At 45.1% G+C, this 23,031-nt stretch overlaps 1 long non-coding RNA gene across 1 annotated transcript in view; it reads right to left on the bottom strand.

Moving 5' to 3' along the window:
* The window catches only part of LOC137538240 (uncharacterized), a 38,235-nt gene that overhangs the window by 4,059 nt on the left and 11,145 nt on the right, over positions 1-23,031 (bottom strand). The window contains exon 2 of the long non-coding RNA XR_011024715.1: positions 14,792-14,845. This is a non-coding gene — a long non-coding RNA (uncharacterized lncRNA). The remainder of the gene's footprint in view (positions 1-14,791; positions 14,846-23,031) is intronic.

Here is a 23,031-nt window from a genome sequence, read left to right as displayed (position 1 = left end):
TAGTCCAGCAGAGAAGGCAGCCGCAGCGGGGGAGAATGACAGCACCAGATGACTCACATTCACCTATTGCGAACCAAGCAATAGAGGTCTCGTCATCCGGAGAGCCCATTTGTCTCCTCTAGAGTGCTGCCGCTCTGTTACTACTACTATTACTACTTCCTACTTCCTGTCTGATCTGAGAATCAGGAAGTTCAGAGCGAGCGGCTGCACTGTAGAAGAGACAGATGGGTTTCAGATGACGGGATCTCTATCGCTTGGATCATGGATAGGTGAGTGAGCGTTTGCCATCTGCTGCTATCATTTTTGCTGCAGCTGTGGTTCTCTGTGGGAAGGGAGGGAGGAGTGGGCAGCGGCAAAGCGCACAGTAGCAGGAGTGGGACCTAGGAGGCGAGCCTGGCTTTGAAGACAATCAGCAGCACACGGCATCATTTGACAAGACAAGACAAAACAAGTAACATTTATATCGCGCTTTTCTCCTGGCGGACTCAAAGCGCCAGAGCTGCAGCCACTAGGACGCACCCTATAGGCAGTAGCAGTGTTAGAGAGACTTGCCTAGGGTCTCCTACTGAATAGGTGCTGGCTTACTGAACAGGCAGAGACGAGATTCGAACCCTGGTCTCCTGTGTCAGAGGCAGAGCCCTTAAAGGGACTCTGAGCAGTGCCTGTGGGTATGCCTTTAAGCATACCCACAACTAACTAATTACATCCTCACACCTACCAGCATGATGTTTGTAATTATATCCCCCTGGGTTCCTTATATTTCATTGCATAGTGCTGAATCGAGCTGCCAAATTTGGAGAAAAGTCGTCATGTGTAATACAATGTAACTATGGAAAGATGCATATCATTTTGAAGCTCTCTTTCTCCTCTTTCCAATGATAGATAAACTGCCACCCTACGCCTTTTAGTTTTCGCAATTTTCGGGTTCGAAACTGCTGTGGCCGCGATTTCGATCACAAAAATAGCGAAAACTAAAAGGCATAGGGCGGCGGTTTATATATCATTGGAAAGAGGAGAAAGAGAGCTTTAAAATGATATGCATCTTTCCATAGTTACTGCACTGCTCGGAGTCCCTTTAACCATTATACCATCCAGCCACTGCTGACAGGATGGCGAGGGCTGGTTTATGTGCTGATGGGTCCCCTTTGACTCTGAATGGGGCCCCAAGCGACCGCTTTTGTTGCCTGGTTGCTACTGTATTTCTTTAAATCTTCAATGCCATTTTCAGCTATACCCTGTGCTGCACCTTCTCTGAAGGTGTTGGACTGTACCATCTGAAGTTCTTGCTCTCCCCTCTTTTATTGTGGCTCCTTCCTGCTCGGTTGCATCTTACACATACTCTTGTTAGCTGGCTATGCCTGTCAGTATATACTGTGAAAACAGACAGTTCTACCTGTTATGCACCCCTAGAGGTTTTGCCATGAAATTCCCACAAGTGGAGACTAGTCCAAAATCTGTCAAAGCTGTCTTTTACTACCTAGTGAAAGTGACAGTGACATAGGAAAAAAGTAATTTAGAGATCATTTTAGGTTGGGATGACTAAGCGTTTTAAACACAATACAATTTTTTTCTGATAGCGATCCCTCAATTAGTAATGAGCACAAATTTCACATAATCATAATTTTGCATTGTAATTCGCAATTACGATGGAAAATCATAATGCAAATTTTGGGAAAACTCATAATTAATTTTCCATGTAAACGTAATCCATCCGTAATTTTGCGCAATTACGCTAACTTTTGCATAGTTTCGTGGCCACTTTAGTGACTTTAGCAAAGCCATACATGCTATCACTTTAACAAAGCCATACATGCTATCATCACCAAAATTGCTACATAACGGAAATATTGGGAACAAGTAAAAAAATAATTTTTCAAAATGAACATGTAGTTTTGGAGATAATTGATTTTGAAACTGTTTCTACTGTCATTGAAAAATGGTTTTTAAACTAGAGAAAAAGTTTAAAAACCCTTTTTCCTTTGCATTTTCAAAATCAATTATCTCAAAAACTACAAGTTATTTTTGAATCTTCTTTTGACTTGTTCCCAATATTCCCATTAACATGTGTAGCAATATTGGTGATGATAGCATGTACAGGTGCTTTGATAATTGCTATTAACCGCTAAAGTCGGCAAAAATTATGCAAAATTACAGATGGATTATGCAAAATTATTGTCCAAAATGTAATTATACATGGCCATAATTGCGAAAAATTACACAAAATTTTGTGTAATGGTAATTAGCAAATTACGATTATCACTACCTTCAATGGCTCATATACACGAATGAAACTATAGGCAGGTGCTTTACAATTCACCTGATCCAATGAGTCCTGCACCTGTACTGCTGTCACAGAGACTAATTGCTGATCATTTCAGAGACTGTAGTTAATGGCAGACTACTATAGGTACTGTAAACCTTGTTATGCAGCAATTGAAGGGACTTCTAGGGTCACTTACAGGATCAAATTAAGGTGGCCATACACTGGTCGATTTGCCATCAGATCGGCCAACAGATAGATCCCTCTCTGATTGAATCTGATCAAAGAGGGATCGTATGGCTGCGTTTACTGCAAACAGATTGTGAATCGATTTTACTATGCAACCGATTTACAATCTGTGGAGCTGCCGCCGCCGCCCCGCTCCCTCCGCATACATTACATGATCCAGCCAGCGCGAGTCCCCTGGTCTCCGCTGTCTTCTTCTCCGCTCTGGGCTCCAGGGCTCCAGCTTCACTTTACTTCCTGCCGGGGGAAGTTTAAACAGGAGAGGGCACTCTACTGTTTAAACTTCCTGTCGGGACAGGAAGTAAGTGAAGCCAACTGGAGCCCAGCGCGGACAAGGGACAGCGGAGACCAGGGGACTCACGCCGGCGGAACAGGTAATGTATTGCCGCTAGCGTCGGTCGTAGGACATTCGATCGAGCAAAATCTTCCGCACGCCATGGACAGAACGATGGGAACGATCGATTCTGGACGGAAATCGATCGTTCGGTCAGCGTTTGCGCAACGATTTCACAGCAGATTCGATCACAGTGTGATCGAATCTGCTGCATATCGGCAGGATATTAAGTGTATGGGCCCCTTTACAGAGATCATAAATGCTGACCGACCACCACTACAGAAACTGCGACTACTGACCTCTGACTTCTACTGCTTACAAAGATTGTGATTACTGCTAGTGTTGGGCGAACATCTAGATGTTCGCGTTCGGGCCGAACAGGCCGAACATGGCCGCGATGTTCGGGTGTTCGACCCGAACTCCGAACATAATGGAAGTCAATGGGGACCCGAACTTTTGTGGTTTGTAAAGCCTCCTTACATGCTACATACCCCAAATTTACAGGGTATGTGCACCTTGGGAGTGGGTACAAGAGGAAAAAAAAATTAGCAAAAAGAGCTTATAGTTTTTGAGAAAATCGATTTTAAAGTTTCAAAGGGAAAACTGTCTTTTAAATGCGGGAAATGTCTGTTTTCTTTGCACAGGTAACATGCTTTTTGTCGGCATGCAGTCATAAATGTAATACATATAAGAGGTTCCAGGAAAAGGGACCGGTAACGCTAACCCAGCAGCAGCACACGTGATGGAACAGGAGGAGGGTGGCGCAGGAGGAGAAGGCCACGCTTTGAGACACAACAACCCAGGCCTTGCATGAGGACAAGAAGCGTGCGGATAGCAATTTGCATTTTGTCGCCATGCAGTCATAAATGTAATACAGATGAGAGGTTCAATAAACAGGGACCGGAAACGCTAACCCATCACAGATGTTCATTGTTCATGTTACTTGGTTGGGGTCCGGGAGTGTTGCGTAGTCGTTTCCAATCCAGGATTGATTCATTTTAATTTGAGTCAGACGGTCTGCATTTTCTGTGGAGAGGCGGATACGCCGCCGATCTGTGACGATGCCTCCGGCAGCACTGAAACAGCGTCCTGACATAACGCTGGCTGCCGGGCAAGCCAGCACCTCTATTGCGTACATTGCCAGTTTGTGCCAGGTGTCTAGCTTCGATACCCAATAGTTGAAGGGTGCAGATGGATTGTTCAACACAGCTACGCCATCTGACATGTAGTCCTTGACCATCTTCTCCAGGCGATCGGTGTTGGAGGTGGATCTACACGCTTGCTGTTCTGTGTGCTGCTGCATGGGTGTCAGAAAATTTTCCCACTCCAAGGACACTGCCGATACCATTCCCTTTTGGGCACTAGCTGCGGCTTGTGTTGTTTGCTGCCCTCCTGGTCGTCCTGGGTTTGCGGAAGTCAGTCTGTCGGCGTACAACTGGCTAGAGGAGAGGGAGGATGTCAATCTCCTCTCTAAAGTCTCCACAAGGGCCTGCTGGTATTCTTCCATTTTGACCTGTCTGGCTCTTTCTTCAAGCAGTTTTGGAACATTGTGTTTGTACCATGGATCCAGAAGGGTATAAACCCAGTAATTGGTGTTGTCCAGAATGCGCACAATGCGTGGGTCGCGTTCAATGCAGTCCTAGGCCGAAGAGGTCATAGCCTAGGGTCACAAAACCTGTTTATTTGGGCAATTTCAATGGTGGCGAGTCTGACGTACATAAATCGCAGCAATGGCCGTTAGCAACGTCTGAATCTCACGAAATGTCTCATGCAGGTAGAAGACATATTGTTAGACTTGGGCTCCAAAGATGGGTTCCCTACATCTCTGCAAACCAGAGTTACAGGGCTCCAAATTTGGTAAAATCACCCATAGGCTTTCATTGGGCCTCCTATTTACAGTTCCAACATCTCACATCTTTTCAAAGGGCAATTACTCAGCAGTACCAAATTTTCTAGCATTGTAGGGACCCTTAGGGGGAACATGACTGGTGAGTTTCGGGCCCCTAGGCCAAAGAGGTCATAGCCTAGGGTCACAAAAACCTGTTTATTTGGGCTATTTCAATGGTAGTGATGGTGACGTACATAAATCGCAGCAATGGCCGTTAGCAAAGTCTGAATCTCACGAAATGTCTCATGCAGGTAGAAGACATATTGTTAGACTTGGATTCCAAAGATGGGGTCCCTACATCTCTGCAAACCAGAGTTACAGGGGTCCAAAATTGGTAAAATCCCCCATAGGATTTCATTGCCTCCATATTTCACTTTCCAAAGTCTCACATCTTTTCAAAGGGCAATGGCTCAGCAGTACCAAATTTTCTAGCATTGTAGGGACCCTTAGGGGGAACATGACTGGTTGAGTTTCGGGCCCCTAGGCCGAAGAGGTCATAGCCTAGGGTCACAAAAACCTGTTTTTTTTGGGCTATTTCAATGGTAGTGATGGTGGCGTACATAAATCTCAGCAATGGCCGTTAGCAAAGTCTGAATCTCACGAAATGTCTCATGCAGGTAGAAGACATATTGTTAGACTTGGATTCCAAAGATGGGGTCCCTACATCTCTGCAAACCAGAGTTACAGGGGTCCAAAATTGGTAAAATCCCCCATAGGCTTTCATTGGGCCTCCTATTTACCGTTCCAAAATCTCACACCATTTCAAAGGGCAATGGCTCAGCAGTGGCAAAACTCACCAGTCATGATCCCCCTAAGGGTCCCTACAATGCTAGAAAATTTGGTACTGCTGAGCCATTGCCCTTTGAAAAGATGTGAGATTTTGGAAAGTGAAATAGGGAGGCAATGAAATCCTATGGGGGATTTTACCAATTTTGGACCCCTGTAACTCTGGTTTGCAGAGATGTAGGGACCCCATCTTTGGAATCCAAGTCTAACAATATGTCTTCTACCTGCATGAGACATTTCGTGAGATTCAGACTTTGCTAACGGCCATTGCTGCGATTTATGTACGCCACCATCACTACCATTGAAATAGCCCAAATAAACAGGTTTTTGTGACCCTAGGCTATGACCTCTTTGGCCTAGGGGCCCGAAACTCACCAGTCATGTTCCCCCTAAGGGTCCCTACAATGCTAGAAAATTTGGTACTGCTGAGTAATTGCCCTTTGAAAAGATGTGAGATGTTGGAACTGTAAATAGGAGGCCCAATGAAAGCCTATGGGTGATTTTACCAAATTTGGAGCCCTGTAACTCTGGTTTGCAGAGATGTAGGGAACCCATCTTTGGAGCCCAAGTCTAACAATATGTCTTCTACCTGCATGAGACATTTCGTGAGATTCAGACGTTGCTAACGGCCATTGCTGCGATTTATGTACGTCAGACTCGCCACCATTGAAATTGCCCAAATAAACAGGTTTTGTGACCCTAGGCTATGACCTCTTCGGCCTAGGACTGCATTGAACGCGACCCACGCATTGTGCGCATTCTGGACAACACCAATTACTGGGTTTATACCCTTCTGGATCCACGGTACAAACACAATGTTCCAAAACTGCTTGAAGAAAGAGCCAGACAGGTCAAAATGGAAGAATACCAGGAGGCCCTTGTGGAGACTTTAGAGAGGAGATTGACATCCTCCCCCTCCTCTAGCCAGTTGTACGCCGACAGACTGACTTCCGCAAACCCAGGACGACCAGGAGGGCAGCAAACAACACAAGCCGCAGCTAGTGCCCAAAAGGGAATGGTATCGGCAGTGTCCTTGGAGTGGGAAAATTTTCTGACACCCATGCAGCAGCACACAGAACAGCAAGCGTGCAGATCCACCTCCAACACCGATCGCCTGGAGAAGATGGTCAAGGACTACATGTCAGATGGCGTAGCTGTGTTGAACAATCCATCTGCACCCTTCAACTATTGGGTATCGAAGCTAGACACCTGGCACAAACTGGCAATGTACGCAATAGAGGTGCTGGCTTGCCCGGCAGCCAGCGTTATGTCGGAACGCTGTTTCAGTGCTGCCGGAGGCATCGTCACAGATCGGCGGCGTATCCGCCTCTCCACAGAAAATGCAGACCGTCTGACTCAAATTAAAATGAATCAATCCTGGATTGGAAACGACTACGCAACACTCCCGGACCCCAACCAAGTAACATGAACAATGAACATCTGTGATGGGTTAGCGTTTCCGGTCCCTGTTTATTGAACCTCTCATCTGTATTACATTTATGACTGCATGGCGACAAAATGCAAATTGCTATCCGCACGCTTCTTGTCCTCATGCAAGGCCTGGGTTGTTGTGTCTCAAAGCGTGGCCTTCTCCTCCTGCGCCACCCTCCTCCTGTTCCATCACGTGTGCTGCTGCTGGGTTAGCGTTACCGGTCCCTTTTCCTGGAACCTCTTATATGTATTACATTTATGACTGCATGCCGACAAAAAGCATGTTACCTGTGCAAAGAAAACAGACATTTCCCGCATTTAAAAGACAGTTTTCCCTTTGAAACTTTAAAATCGATTTTCTCAAAAACTATAAGCTCTTTTTGCTAAAAAATTTTTTCCTCTTGTACCCACTCCCAAGGTGCACATACCCTGTAAATTTGGGGTATGTAGCATATAAGGAGGCTTTACAAAGCACGAAAGTTCGGGTCCCCATTGACTTCCATTATGTTCGGAGTTCGGCCATGTTCGGCCCGAACCCGAACATCTAGATGTTCGCCCAACACTACACGTGACCCGTTCGGCCAATCGGGCCGAACGGGTAACGTTCGGCCATGCGCTCTTAGTTCGGCCATATGGCCGAACAGTTTGGCCGAACACCATCAGGTGTTCGGCCGAACCCGAACATCACCCGAACAGGGTGATGTTCTGCTGAACCCGAACAGTGGCGAACACTGTTCGCCCAACACTATTACTGACAAGCAGAGACTGTGATCAATGACAGGGAAATACTATGACCATTGTGATCAATGACAGGCCAAAAAAATAACCCTGCGCTCATTGTGATTCGACATCGAGAAACATAACCACAGTGTGTCATGGGGCTCAGTAGTAAGCACTCTCTGCCTACAGCACTGCATCTCATGCATGAATCTTTACCAGGGTACTGTCTTTTATGTATTCCACATGTTTGCATGGATTTCCTCTAGGATCTCTGGTCTTCTCCCAATTACTAATGAATTGGTTTGGCTGAATCTCTCCCTCTCTTCCCACATACACATGTACCACATTTCACCACAGATAGGCCAAATTCTTGCATCACCATTTCTAGGGGCAGACGATGCAGGTGACTTCCCTTTCCCTTGGCTAAGTTCAGGAGGGGGTTGCAGCGCAGGATGGGGGAGCAACAGGCACTATAATATAGCTGCAGGGAGGGGGGCCGATTCATCTCTGTCCTCGGGCCCTCTTTCAGTGCTTCCCCCTCCATTGCATGAAATTAGCACAGGCAAGGTACACAAACTCACCTCTTCCGGGGTCCATATGATGGAGCTCCATGTACTGCCGGTGTTCTCTGTCCCCAACGCAGCTCACTCTACTTCTGCTAATCAAGAAGTAGAGTGAGAGGCACTGGAGACAGAGAAGAAAGAGAAGTTGGGCCCCCTCCCAGCGGCTGTTAGTGTGCCCATCGCTTCCCCCCCTGTGCTATAATCCTGGGGGCACCTATACCTGGCTATTTCTACTGGGTGCACCTATACTAAGCTACCTATACCTGACTACCTATACTGGGGGCACCTATAGCTGGCTATCTATACTGGGAGCACCTATACCTGGCTACTTTAACTGTGGGCACCTATACCTGGCTATATCTAATGGGGGCACCTATACCTGGCTATCTATACTGGGAGCACCTATACCTGGCTACTTAAACTGGGGGCACCTATACCTGGCTATCTCTACTGGGGCACCTATACCTGGCTACCTATACTGGGAGGACTACATCTGGCTACCTAATATGGGGGGCCATCTCTGGCTAACCAATACTGGGGGCTGCAAAATACTGCACTGCAAATTGCACACTTCAGCCTACGGGGGGGTTGGAGGCATGATTTTTGCATCCTTGTCCTTAGAGCAGTATATTCTAGAAACTGCCTTTTGTGTGAGTGTGTGTGTGTGTGTGGGGGTGTGTGTGTGTGTGGGGGGGGGGGGCAGGGGGGGGGCTCAACTATATGTACGGGGTTTCCCATATGCAGAGTGTGCTGGTAAGAGTACTTCAGCATGAATAGCTACCTGTCCTTACTGTGTTGTGGATCTTTCCGAACTGACCACTAAAGCTGAAGGCTCACTGCGGTCACATGACAGTGAGCCTGGGCCTCTAGTGACCAGTGCAGAGGTTGCACAGGACTCTAGAGGATGCAAGCTGGAGTAAGGGCTGGTTCACACGGGCGTCTGCTGAGCTTTTGCTTGGCATTGCGTTCAAACGCCAGCGTTTAAACGCCAGCGTTTAAAAGCTAGCTTTTGAAGGCTTTTGAAAAGCGTTCAAGGCTAGCAGTTCTGGTCTCTGCTATTGTTTCCTGGCGTTTACTGCCTCTGAAAGCAGCATGTTGCTTTTGAGACTAGACGCAACGCTGGGATCTACTGCCAGGCTTTCATGAAAGCCTGCAAAAGCCAGCTCTAAACGCTCCCATTCACTTGCATGGGATGGCAGTAGATCCCAAAAAACGCTGCGTCTGAAACGCTGTGTTAAACGCCACAAAAACGCCCGTCTGAACCAGCCCTTAGGTTAGGCAACTATACATGCTGACGTATGCTTTATAGCACACTCTACACCCACTGCCATGCTCCAATGCACGCTTTCATGCAAGGTTATTGTGTATTGTGGCACATTGTAGGTTTGACAATCAGCAGTTCATAGCTTTTGACCTATTTTTGTAAGCCTAAAGTGGGGGTTGGCGTATGCGCTGGCAAGAGGGGCTTATCCACACATATATATAGTGAATCTAACTTTTTTAAAATCGACCATAGAATATGGTAGCCTTTAAACTATGGTAGGGATTAGATACATAGGATCTGTTAGTGACAAGAATTGTTCTGTATCTTTGGTAAAGGACTTTAAATATTACCACTACTTAAATGAATAATAACACCTAAAGCCTCATCTACACGGTACAATTTTCCATCAGATAGACGGATCTATTAGATACATCTAATAAGAAATTGCATCGTGTGTAGTTGTCCAAATTGTTTCAGATCAATTTTGCAATAGATTTTGCTTTGATAGGTAACCAAAATCTATTACAAAATATAACACAATCCGATTGGACCAGTTGGAAATTATCTAATAGATCCGTCTAATAGATCCAATCTGACAGAAAATTGTACAGTGTAGATGAGGCTTTAGATTTTGCAATCGATTTTTGGGTACTTATCAAAGCAAAATCTATCCCAAAATGGATCTGAAACAATTTGGACGTCTACACATGATGCAATTTCTTATTAGATCTATTTAATAGAGCCGTCTGTCTGATGGAAAATTGTACTGTGTAGATGAGGCTTAAAAGGAAGGACTGTACAGAGGTTGGAAGGAACCATTTACTATGAACGACTATTCAACATTTAGATCATAATTTCACATCTGAACTATATTTTATAATTTTCTAGCAAGACAGCATTTAATAGACGTCCTCCAGGGAGCGCAATCTTTGCTAAAGCTGTATGCAGTGTACTTAAATGCTAATCTCAAGTTTCAGGTCAAACAGATTAGATAACACTACAAGTCTAGAAAGTGGAATGCAGACCTCTCCATAACAGATTATATAGTTCAGGTAGTGTGTAACTGAGATGAGTTTAGAAGGGCTGCTCAAAATTACTATTCAGTGACCTTGTGTCCAAGCTTAGAGCAACTCGGTATTTTTCAATGAAGTGTCTGCCAACTCAGCGCTCAAAATTTCTGAACGGTTAAATGTTGTAAGATAAAAATGTTGCATATTAGTTCAGCATAATTACACATTCAAAACAATGCAAAAATATAAAATAATGTATACTTTACTTGTGATGTCGTATACAGTACTATTCATAAAGTTTACTACTATAAATGTTATTACTGTACTGTCAAAGGACAATATGGTTAATATAGCTCCATTTTTCTAATGTTGTGCATAAATATTATTACTGTATATTACTGTATACTTGTCAGCCTGCCTCCCAAATGGGACATGTCAATTTTTGTGGATTTGTTAAACTTTTAAAAGCGAACCTTAACTCAGAACTTCCCCTCTACTCTAAAAGATAAGCAACAGTATAATAACCTTTAAAGAAAAGCATTTCTTTGTTACAGCTTACAGAGCGCATGCAATAAATCCGCAGTGTGTCTACTTCCTGCTTTCCCTCCCTTCTACCCATGCCTTGCTGTTTTTTTTTATCCTCCCTCCCCCCTTCCCCTTATCCGCTATCACTCCAATATAACCCTTCATTATCTCCTTATCATTTTAACATGGTCACTTCTATGGACCTCTTCACCAGCTCACTTTCTAATACAGCATAGTCACAATTTTTGAAGGTAACTTCCACACAACACTACTATTGTTTTTAACACTTGGTTTAGTTATTTTTATGTGGCCTACCACATTGTTATAGGTATCATTACTTATCATGTTTTCAATCTTTCATTAATATGTTGTTTATCAATTTGTACAAATCTTACTCAGTTAGCTATTTCTGACCCACGGTATATGCTCTAACCAATAGCCTGATGAAGCAGGGTCGTTCCTGTGAAACGTGTTGTATGATCCTCAGAGAATGTGAATACAATTGCTCTGTTGATACAACACTAGAATTATTTTGTGTCTGCTTGGAGGAGGTAAGTCCACCTCTTCCTCTTCTTTAAGCTTTTTAGCTATTTTTATTCTTTTGGCACCTCTGATCCTTTGATACAATGCCTCTACATTATTATTTTCTGTCTCTTGACTGTTTGCTGTTTTTTATTCATGTCCTCCCACTACCTCAAGCTCACCATCAATAAAGTCAAACTTGTAATATTCCCGCCGTGTATTTCTGTTCTACTACATGTCATTACTATACATGTATATGAAACAACAAATCTGAAGCATGGGGACAAATAATAATAATAATTAAAGGGAATCTGAAGCAAGAGATTTATGGAGGCTGCCACATGACGAATCAAAAGTGAAATGAGAGTCTGGTGTTTAGGAGGACCTCAGACAAAAGTGTTGTTGATGCCCATAAACCTGCAAAAGGTTACAAGACCATCTTTAAAGTCTGGACTTCACCAAGCAACAGTCAGACTGACTAAACACAAATGGAGGAATTCAAGACAATTGTTACCTTACTCAAAAGTGGTCAATCATCAAAAATAAATCCAACTGCAAGGCATGTAATAGTCTGGAAGGAACCAAGGAAAGCTTATAAGTGACTAATGGTCTGTCTCACATTGGCCTATGCTGCTGTTCTTGAGTCCACCATCAGGAGAGCACTGAAGAGCAAAGGAGTCTATGGCAGGGTAGTAAGGAGAAATGCACTGCACTCCTCCTAAAAGTATTGCTGATTATCTTCAACAGATTGTGAAAGATTATGTGGACAAACCAGTCTAGAAGGGTACAAGAAGAATGTTTTTTGAAGCCAAATTAGAACGTTTTTGCTTATCTGAGCAACATTACATTTATAAAAAAGTAAAACACTGCATTTAAGCAGAAGACCTTTACCATCTATGATATGTGGTGATAGACTGTTCTGGTATGGTCCAGGTTTCTGGACCTGGACAGCTTGTCATTGTTGATGGAATGATTCTGAATTATACAAAATTGACATATTTCTGTGACTTGATGCAGAAAGACCGCTACCCCTTTCTTGTTATACCAAAAAATGGTTAACTGGTTCCGGAGCGTAGCAGTACGAATCTACGTCCAGCAGGTGGTGCTGCCACTTTGACTGGACGTAGATTCAACGTCCTGATACATTATGCATTACTGCCAATCTCGCCTCTCTGAACCCGCCGAAATTTGCTCACTCACCGTCTATAAGACGGCAGAGCTCTGTAAGCAGGTCAGAAGCGGCTTTCATTGGCTCCGGCCCTGTGACTACAGAGAGCCAATCATATTGGCTTCCATTGATAGACAGCATCAGGAGCCAATGAAAGTGGCTCCTGACCGGCTGCCAGTGCTCTGCCATCATAGAGATGGCAGAAAGAGGAGCCTGCGGCTGATGCGACAGCGTTGTGACCAGCGAGAGTGGCAGGTATGTGCAGCAATTCGTCAGGAGGCAGCATTTTACCATACCAGCAGTCTCTGGTCCTTAACCAGCTGAGCGGTCTGGACGAGCTCAGCTCGTCCAACACCGCCAGCGGCTGCCGCTCAGGCCCTGCTGGGCCGATTTTAATGAAATAAAAAGCAGCACACGCAGCCGGCACTTTGCCAGCCGCGTGTGCTGCCTGATCGCCGCCGCTCTGCGGCGATTCGCCGCGAGCAGCGGCGAAAGAGGGTCCCCCCAGCCGCCTGAGCCCAGCGTAGCCGGAACAAAAAGTTCCGGCCAGCGCTAAGGGCTGGATCGGAGGCGGCTGACGTCAGGACGTCGGCTGACGTCGATGACGTCACTCCGCTCGTCGCTATGGCGACGATATAAGCAAAACAAGGAAGGCCGCTCATTGCGGCCTTCCTTGTTTATTCTGGGCGCCGGAGGCGATCGGAAGATCGCCTCCGGAGCGCCCTCTAGTGGGCTTTCATGCAGCCAACTTTCAGTTGGCTGCATGAAATAGTTTTTTTTTTTATTTAAAAAAAACCCTCCCGCAGCCACCCTGGCGATTTAATCAGAACGCCAGGGTGGTTAAGGGGCAGAGACTGCGAGTATGAAAGTGGTTAATGAAGAATAAAGTGAATGTTCTGGAATGGCCTACTCCATGTCCTGTCCTTGTCCAATTGAAATATTGTGGAGAGAACTAAAGTGAGTAGTTTATTTAAGGTAACCCACCAACATTCAAGAGCTGAAACTGTTCTGTATGTAAGAATGGGCTAAATTTCCTGCTTGACGTGCAGGCTCAATGGATACCACAAATGTTTAGTTGCGGTTATTTCAGGGGTTCACACCAAATAATAAGCCCAATTCACTTACTTTTGCTGCAAATATGTTAATGAATAACTTTTATATCCATAAATATATGACCAACAAAAATAATATGTGCTTCATTTGTTTAGCTAAGTTTTCTTCTTCTGGCTTTCTTGTGTGAGAGCGTCACTGAGGCAGTCACACCAGAACGACATATAGTAAACAATGAACAGAGGTGCCAAACGAGTAAAACAAACTAAAATTGTTAAAATCGCTAAGGAGGTCGTGGTGGACTTACCTCCTCGAACAGACATGAAACTGTCAATTTCAAAAATATATAAATTCATTGATATACTACAAAACAGTGTTGCAATGTGTTTCACAGGTAAAATCCTGCTTCATCAGGCAGTAAATGTGGAGTATATAACTGTCATCTGTCAGTATAGCACCAAGCGCCTCTCTCAGAGAGGGCAACAAGGACACTGTGAAAGGATCGAAAGGCTCTATAGGTTCCAGAGCCCTCCCTCACCATAGGTGAGTATATAACTTTTTTGTTTTTTAAATCACTTCACATTTACTTTAATGCACTGTGATTTGATTGACCTGAAAATGCTGGCAAGTTCACGCAAAACATTTTATGCTGCCTATATTGCATTTCAGCAGAGATAAAAGTGCTAGTGCTGGATATAATTATAATGTATGAAAGCAAACTTTTGTTTTCCATAGCATTTTAGTAAGGGGGCTTTTAGGACCATTGTAGCCCCTTACACACTCCAATGACCTCTGGGTCACCATGAGCTTGCTGGTTAGTCTGTACCTCTAATGTATGATAACTTATGATAGCTTATTGATTTTTTACTAAACAAATGACTACACCTTTACATACATACATAAAAACATAATAATAAATAAGTACTGTAGTATGCATGTTCCTTCAAATTGTTTGCATAAAGTCTTTAACACAGAACACAACCAATTCCAAGTATACTTTTGCATATATAATAATGGTACATACTTTTTTGAGAAAAAATGCAAATTGACTTTATGTCCTCAGAACTGCAACACAATTCTGAAATTACAAAAAAAAAAAACAAGTTTCAAACCTATTGTGAAAATGCTACAAGACTGATATACAGCATTAGGGGGGGGGGGGGGGGGGATGCTCAGTCATACAACCATTCAAACAAACAGGACAATGGCTTAACAAGAACAACATAAACCACCATTTCTAGTTGAATATTGTCCTCTGGTTCTACCAACTGGTCTTTTCGGTCCTTCAGAGGGTCTGCTGGAGAACAACACAGATGAAGGGTTGACATAGGTTTAGATACATTAGGAGCGGAGGACTGACTTGAAGCATCAGGGGGACTGGATGGGACTCCTGGTTGTTCTCACCCATTGGACACAGCAGAATCTCCTTCACCTGCCGAGGTATATTTGCCCAGGAGTTCAGACACTCAGGTGGCCAAAGCAGAGATTACATTTCAAATTGTTACAATCTTTGGTGAGGTGTTTGAACTCCTGGCAAATTGAAAACTTGGCGAATGGCAGCTATAACTGTAATGCCCCCTTGCACCACACCTGTTGCACACCCTCGACTGAGCTGGATAGAATACTGTGATCCAGTCTCTATCAATTAGGGCCGATCAGGGGATATGGGTGTCTACTCCTTTCTGGCAAATTCCGACAGTCACCTCATACCCCCCCCCCTCACCAGATATCCAGGTCGCCGAGGACTTTGTGGATAGCGGACAGTACTTCTGCATATAACCTAACCAAAGGAGAATATCCCTCATCAGGATGGACCTGTTGGTCACCACGATATGAGTCTTCTTGGTCAAGGGCTGGCTGGACATTGTCATTACTAAGAAACCTTTCCAGGTAGTATCTTCAACTTTGTACCTTTCTTCAAGGATATAGTCCATGCCCCCTTATGTCATAAAGCTCAGATCCTAGTAACTCGAGGTGTCCCCTGGAGCCAGGATAGCAAAAATATCCTGAGCCCTGCAATTTGGATTAAGAACAACTGCCACTCACTGAACTTTATGTCAAAAAATACTTTATTGGTAGAAAAATATCAAAACACCCCTCTGAATTCCCCCCTACCCCTAAAAACAAAAGGACACGGGCATTTATGCACAGGAGTACTCCTGTACACGAATGACCGTGTCCTTTTGTTTTTAGGGGTAGGGGGGAATTCAGAGGGGTGTTTTGATATTTTTCTACCAATAAAGTATTTTTTTGACATAAAGTTCAGTGAGTGGCGGTTGTCCTTAATCCAAATTGCAGAGCTTTTTTCAACCTGCCTTCCCTCGGTTTGATCCCTGAGGTGAACTTAGTCTATAATAGGGGCTTGTGCACCAGATCCTAAATTTGTACACGATATCCTGAGCCCCTAACACCCAGGCCCAGGAGGAGACCAACAAAATATTTTATGTCGGGAATGGCGCTTTAATCTTATGGCATTCCTCCTCCCGAAACTGGGTGCATCGGACTCCGGGGAGCAGGTGTCCATCTTCTATTGGTAAGCTGACCCCTGGCCACCTGGGCATACGAAAGACCTGGTCTTGCCCCAGGTACCTGGGCACTGTTTATCACGGAGGGACGAAGCATCATCCCCGCCCCTTGTGATAGATTCCTAATCAGGCACCTGTTTAGGCTGAACAGGCACCTGAGGCTCAACAGACATTGTTGCATGCATCACTGTAACCATGGGCAGAGAGATTGGCCGCTGACGAAGTGTTGGATGACTAACACCAATGCGTGCAATCTTCTCTCTAAATATTTCAGTACCATTTATATCATACCTATATATAGAGTCGCTGAAGAGTATTGCTCCCCGCCATAAATTCAGCTTGCAAACCTCTAGCTTTACCCAGACCAAATGTTTCAATCCTGCTAAGATTGACGTTCAGTTTCAAAGAGAAACTCTCTAATTCAGCATGTTTTTACATCACATATGCATATCTTAAACTCAGTAATTATGTAGTAATTATGTACCTCTTTTTGTTGGTGACGAAGTCACACAACACCTCGTCTATATCTGCAAGTGCACCCCAGGCAAGCACAAAATCCGCCACACTTTCCTCTTGCATCAGCACTAGCGTACTGGACACACCTACGGATACATCAATGGCGTTTGACCCCTCTGCCCCTCCTGAGCTACCACCTCTATGTCAGCACCAGAAGCCACTTGCATATTTTCCTCAGCCCCTTCAACAGTACAAAAATCTTCCTCGCTTCTATCACAACATCATTACCAACAGACAAAGCATCCTGTACTATTTCCTCCACCTTTTTCTTTTTCTCACCACCCTCACCACCCTCACCAAACCCATTCACCCCATTACCATTTTGAACAATTATCTTAGGGGTGCCAACACCACTCTACTCTTCCCTACTACCTTCAAATCAAATATAGTTTGATAAACTTTTATATTTGTCTCTACCTCCCCTCCTCCCTCCACCCTAATTAGGCAGTTCGATGTCCACATTTGCCAGCACCTGCTGCACTACCTACACCATGGTGGTCATATTACTATTCTCTATTGCCATGGAGGGCAAATCAACAAGAGTCCCCTTGGCCTGGGTGGGCACAGGTCCAGCAAGCCTCTCACTCTTCTTGCAGCTTTGCTGGCAGGGTTGCTCGGGTAGTACTTTTTAATACCGGCCCGGATCCGGATCCGGGTACCCAGATATCCGGATCAGATTTGGGTATCCGACCAAATTACCCGCGGGTACCCGACCTAGTCGGGTATCTGGATAGAAAAACCGGAAGTGCCCTTTAAATAGCTTTAAAAAGGGTTTTTAGGGTAAATGATGCATGAAGCATCATGTTTTTTTAAAGGGAAACACTAATTTATTATTCGGTGGACATAAAATGAAAAAAAAAAAAAAGCTGTCAATTAACATCAGGCCTAGGTTCCAGACAGCGGTCGTGCAGCCCACATTGTGTCCAAAGTCCAATCACAAAACTGGGACATGACAGTTTTCAGCCCAGACACCTCCAAAAAAATGACACCGCAATTGTGTTTTGGGTTGAATATAGGTGGTGGTATCAGGAGCAGTGGCCTGTGGCACCGTGGCGGTGGGAGCCAGCGCCAGCTTGTTTCAGCCTCTTGAACTCCTCATGCTCAACAACATGTTTTTTGGCCAGATGGGTGATGAAGCTGGAGGTGCCATACTTGTAGGGGTCACAACCTCTGCTCATCTGTAGTTTGCACACATTGCATATGGCAAATTTTCTGCCCAATGAGGGCAGAGTGAAAAACCGCCAGATTGGGGAGGTGAAGATTCCCCTGCGGCCTGAATGGGATGCTGCGGCTTCTCTCCCTGTGGCGGTTGGGGGTTGAGTGGTGCGGCTGGTGGTAGCGGCAGAAGGATGTGGGTCCCACATTCCACGGCCACTGTCTGCAATGCTGATCCTCCGTGCCAAACCCACCGATGCATCCTCCTCCTCAGAGTCGGAGCTGACATCAGCATCCTGTGGATGGTAGTCACGGTCCTTCATCCCATCATCAACATCATACTCCTCTCCTCAAAACCCAGAACATCCTCCTCAAATTCCTTGCAACTAACAGCCCTGAGTTCAATCGTGGCGCCTGGAGCGAAAAGCTCGCTGACTGAAAGTAGGCTGCCCACTGGGGTCGACACTGACACGGCAGACCTTCTGAGGGTGGCCGTAATGTTGCTCCCTGTCCTCTTGCCCTTGCTGCCCCTCCCCCGGCTGCCGGTGCCAGCAGACATAGTACTACTTATACGTGATAATGTCACCAGATGATGTGGGGTACTTTTACTTTAATGAAATCGGGGATGGATTTTAAATCAAATCAGCACGGAGTGACAGACCGCAGAGTAGAGGACAGACAGTGCACACTATCCGTCTAACTGTCACACTGACAATGCTCAGCACAGCAGCACTGCAGTAATCTGTAGTAAACTAACACAGTACTACTCTCTCTAACAACTAACTGCAGTACTAACTAACTATATAATACAATACAATAACACAGTAATCCTATTCCCTAACCTATACTGTCCTGCTGGCCTGTACAGCACACACAGACACAGACAGGACCTAAATGAGTGAATAAAATCAAACAATTACACTAGCTAGCTAAAAAAAACAATAGAACAATAGTGTAGTGAAGGACAAGGTGTTTAGCACTCAAAGCTTTAGGTTTATCACTGTATACAGGCAGCACTTGCTAAGCCAACAGCACTGGAGCAAGTCTGTCAGTGACCAGCCAGCCAGCCACACAAGCAAGGACGATCTGTTTCATCATGCCAGCCCTCCTTATTACACAGAGGGGGCTGGCCCGGGTTCCCTTCTGTGATTGGGTGCCAGGGCTGCGTACGTTAAAAAAGGGCGTTGGGAAAAAAGGGCGCTGGGAAAAAAGGGCGCAAGGTTTTAAACGATAAGCATGAATAACGTTTAAAAAAAATTGTGCTATATTTTGTTTAAAAATAATGTTTTATAAAGTTATAAATCATTAAATAATGTGTATGAAATCGGCAATTGTAAAAACGTTTATCTTCCCTGTGTAAAAAGTGAAATGTATAATAACGTTTTATAAAACATTAATAAGAATTTTACTAAAACTATACCTAACCCATCTCTCACACAGAACCCTCCCTGTACCTACCCCTAAACCCTAGACCCCCCTGGTGGTGCCTAAACCTAAGACCTCCATGGTGGTGCCTAAACCTAAGACCCCCCTGGCGATGCCTAAACCTAAGACCCCCCTGGCGATGCCTAAACCTAAGACCCCCCTGGTGGTGCCTAAACCTAAGACCCCCTGGTGGAGCCTAAACCTAAACCCCCCTGGTGGTGCCTAAACCTAAGACCCCCCTGGTGGTGCCTAAACCTAAGACCCCTCTGTGATAAGCATTAATAACGTTTTAAAAAAATATTGTGCAGTTTTTCGTTTAAAAATAATGTTTTTCAAAATATTGTACTGTTTTTCGTTTAAAAATAATGTTTAAAAAAATATAAATCATTAAATAATGTGTAATCATGAGAAGCAGTTATAAAACATTAAAAGTCTCCGGGCGCCGCTTGTAAAATGTTTTTTTTCTCCGGCGCCCTTTTTTCCTGTTGGGCGCCAATAAACGATATTTATTATGGGAGTGAATGCCGGCGCCCTTTTTGTCCACCTGCCTCATGCGCCTAAATTTCCTGCTTCCGCCAGGGCTTAGGCTGGGAGGCCTCTGATTGGCTCAATGAGGTCAGGTGGGGCTGGCCAGAGTTCCCCTCTGTGATTGGTTGCTAGGGCTTCTGCTGGGAGCCCTCTGATTGGCTAAATGAGATCATTTCCCTTGTTACAGTACCCAGATCTGGATATCCGTGGGTACCCGCGGGTATCCGGATTATGCGGCCAGATACCCGCATAGAGCTATCCAGATATTGGCTAGAGATGTCGCGAACGGTTCGCCTGCGAACGGTTCCAGGCGAACTTTGGGGGTTCGCGTTCGCCTGCATCAGGCGAACTTTTGCGGAAGTTCGATTCGCCCCATAATGCTCTATTGAGCAAAACTTTGACCCTCCATATCACTGTCAGCAGACATATTATTGCCAAACACATTGGTCTCACTGCTGTAAGCCCACCCACCCTCCCTCCTCCAAGCAAGGTCCTTATACCATTTGACTCAGTTGTCTGCCTACACTAATTAGTTATGGGACAGCTGCTACACACTCTGCTAGGGAGATTTTAATTAGCCTCTTGTGGGTCACCTCCCACCTCCTCCCACCCTTCTACCTATTCCCTCCTACCGGAGGGAGGAGGGTCTCTTCTGCCGGGGAATTATATTATTTTAAAAACCAGTATACATCATACCATGGCTGGGAATCGAACCCAGATCTCACTGTGTGGTGGGCATGCTCCCTAACCACTGTACCAACTGAAGCTGTCCTAAAAATTACCATTTATGCTCAATACAAGAGAAAAAGTAGACAAGACAAATAACATTTATATCACACTTTTCTCCTGGCAGACTCAAAGCACCAGAGCTGCAGCCACTAGGGCATGCTCTATAGGCAGTAGCAGTGTTAAGAAGACTTGCCTAAGGTGTCCTACTGAATAGGTGCTGGCTTACTGAACAGACAGAACTGAGATTTGAACTCTCGTCTTCTGTGTCAGAGGCAGAGCCCTTAACCATTACAGCCAGTGCTTACAGATATGTTGCCAGACATGGCCTTCTCTTTTGTGTTCAACAGTTGTCCAAAGAGAACCCCAGATAGCCAAGTAGATTCATATCTCTCTCTCTTCCTAACACTGCTACTGCCTATAGAGCACGCCCTAGTGGCTGCCGCTCTGGTGCTTTGAGTCCGCCAGGAGAAAAGTGTAATATAAATGTTATTTGTCTTGTCTACTTTTTCTCTTGTATTGAGCATGAATGGTAATTTTTAGGCCAGCTTCAGTTGGTACAGTGGTTAGGGTGCATGCCCACCACACAGTGAGACCCAGGTTCAAATCCCAGCCAATGTGAGTTAGTTTTTATGCTACAAATTCTTAAAGGGAACCTAAACGGAGAAGGATATGGATTTTTCCTTTTAAAATAATACCAGTTGCCTGAATCACCTGCTGATCCTGTGTCTCTAATACTTTTAGCCACAGCCCCTGAACAAGCATGCAGATCAGGTGCTCTGACTGAAGTCAGACTGGATTAGCTGTATGCTTGTTTCATGGTGTGATTCAGCCACTATTGCAGTCACAAAGATCAGCTGGACTGCCAGGCAACTGGTATTGTTTACAGGAAACATCCATATCACTCTCAGTTAAGGTTCCCCTTAAGCAAACTGTTTCTATTGCATTGAGCATAAATGGTAAATTTTGGGCCAGCTTCACTTACTACTGTAGTGGTACAGTGGTTAGGGTGACTTGCCCACCACACAGTGAGATCTGGGTTCGATTCCCAGCCATGGTATGATGTATACTGGTTTTTAAAATAGTATAATTCCCTGGCAGAAGAGACCCTCCTCCCTCCGGTAGGAGGGAATAAGTAGAAGGGTAGGAGGGAGGAGACCCACAAGAGGCTAATTAAAATCTCCCTAGCAGAGTGTGTAGCAGCTGTCCCATAACTAATTAGTGTAGGCAGACAACTGAGTCAAATGGTATAAGGACCTTGCTTGGAGGAGGGAGGGCGGGTTCTCCAGCAGTGATGTGTATTTCACTCAATCAGGTGTGCCTCCAGGTATTAGAGCTCTTGAAACATGTTTTCTATCATTTTTCTAGCCAGTAGAATTTTTTTAAATTTTCAAAGTACGCCTCCCCATTGAAGTCTATTGCGGTTTGCGAACTTTTTCGCGAACCGAACCTTTCGCGGAGGTTCGCGAACAGGGTTCGCGAACCGAAAATCGGAGGTTCGCGACATCTCTAATATTGGCCCAGGTATCTGGATCTGGATCCGACCCAGATAGCGTAAAAATGGTTGGGTACCCGGGTTTACCCAGGTACCCGGATCTGGATGAGCATCCCTGTTTGCTGGTGCCTGCCATCACTCAGGCCCACTTCAGACCCCTTACTGCTACAGCTTGCCCCCCATCGGAAGTGACACTCTGTCCACTTCCAGCTTTGCTCAGAGCTTCTTTGGCCAAGGCAGCTTACAGTTTCTTTGCTCCGCTTCTTGTCAGGATGCCAGGATCTGTTTGGGTGTCATCTTGATGGTCTTTTCTCACAGCTTTCCGCTCTTCATTCTTTTTGAATGGGACAGCCTTCTCTTCTACTACCGCTGCTTCACCATCTCTTTTCTGCGACTTCCCTCTCTTTTTCCCAGCGGAGGATTTTCTTCATGGACTCCGGTTCCTCCACTTCCATGGGGCATACCATCATAAGATGACCCAGCACCATCTTAGGCCTCACAGTGAGATACAGGTAAGATAATGCCAGCATTGTTCTCCATGCTCTCTTCAACGTCTTCCACCACCTCAGCAGCACTCGGTGTACTTTTGTATTTCTCCTTTCCCTCTGTCAAAGCACCATTTGTTGACCATGGTTTTGCTAATGGCTTCTCTGAAGGCTTCTAGGCACTTGAGCACTTTTCTTTGCTCTCTCACTCCCCTTCTCAACTCTGTATATGCTCTCCTTGAACTGATGCTTCAGGCTTTTCAAGGAGTCACAGCACTCATTCGCCACCTTCACCGAAGCAGCAGTGTCTCCCGTGATGTTCTCCACAGTCACAGTGCTTCCTTCCCCCAGAGGAGTGGAGTCAGGGGGTTTTGAGGCTGGTTTCTCCATCCTGGAACAGCTGGATTGC

Source organism: Hyperolius riggenbachi, chromosome 11, assembly GCF_040937935.1.
Source record: "Hyperolius riggenbachi isolate aHypRig1 chromosome 11, aHypRig1.pri, whole genome shotgun sequence".
Classification (NCBI taxonomy): Eukaryota; Metazoa; Chordata; class Amphibia; order Anura; family Hyperoliidae; genus Hyperolius; species Hyperolius riggenbachi.
Note: the sequence above shows the minus strand (reverse complement) of the source record. Positions and strands in the feature narration are given on the sequence as shown.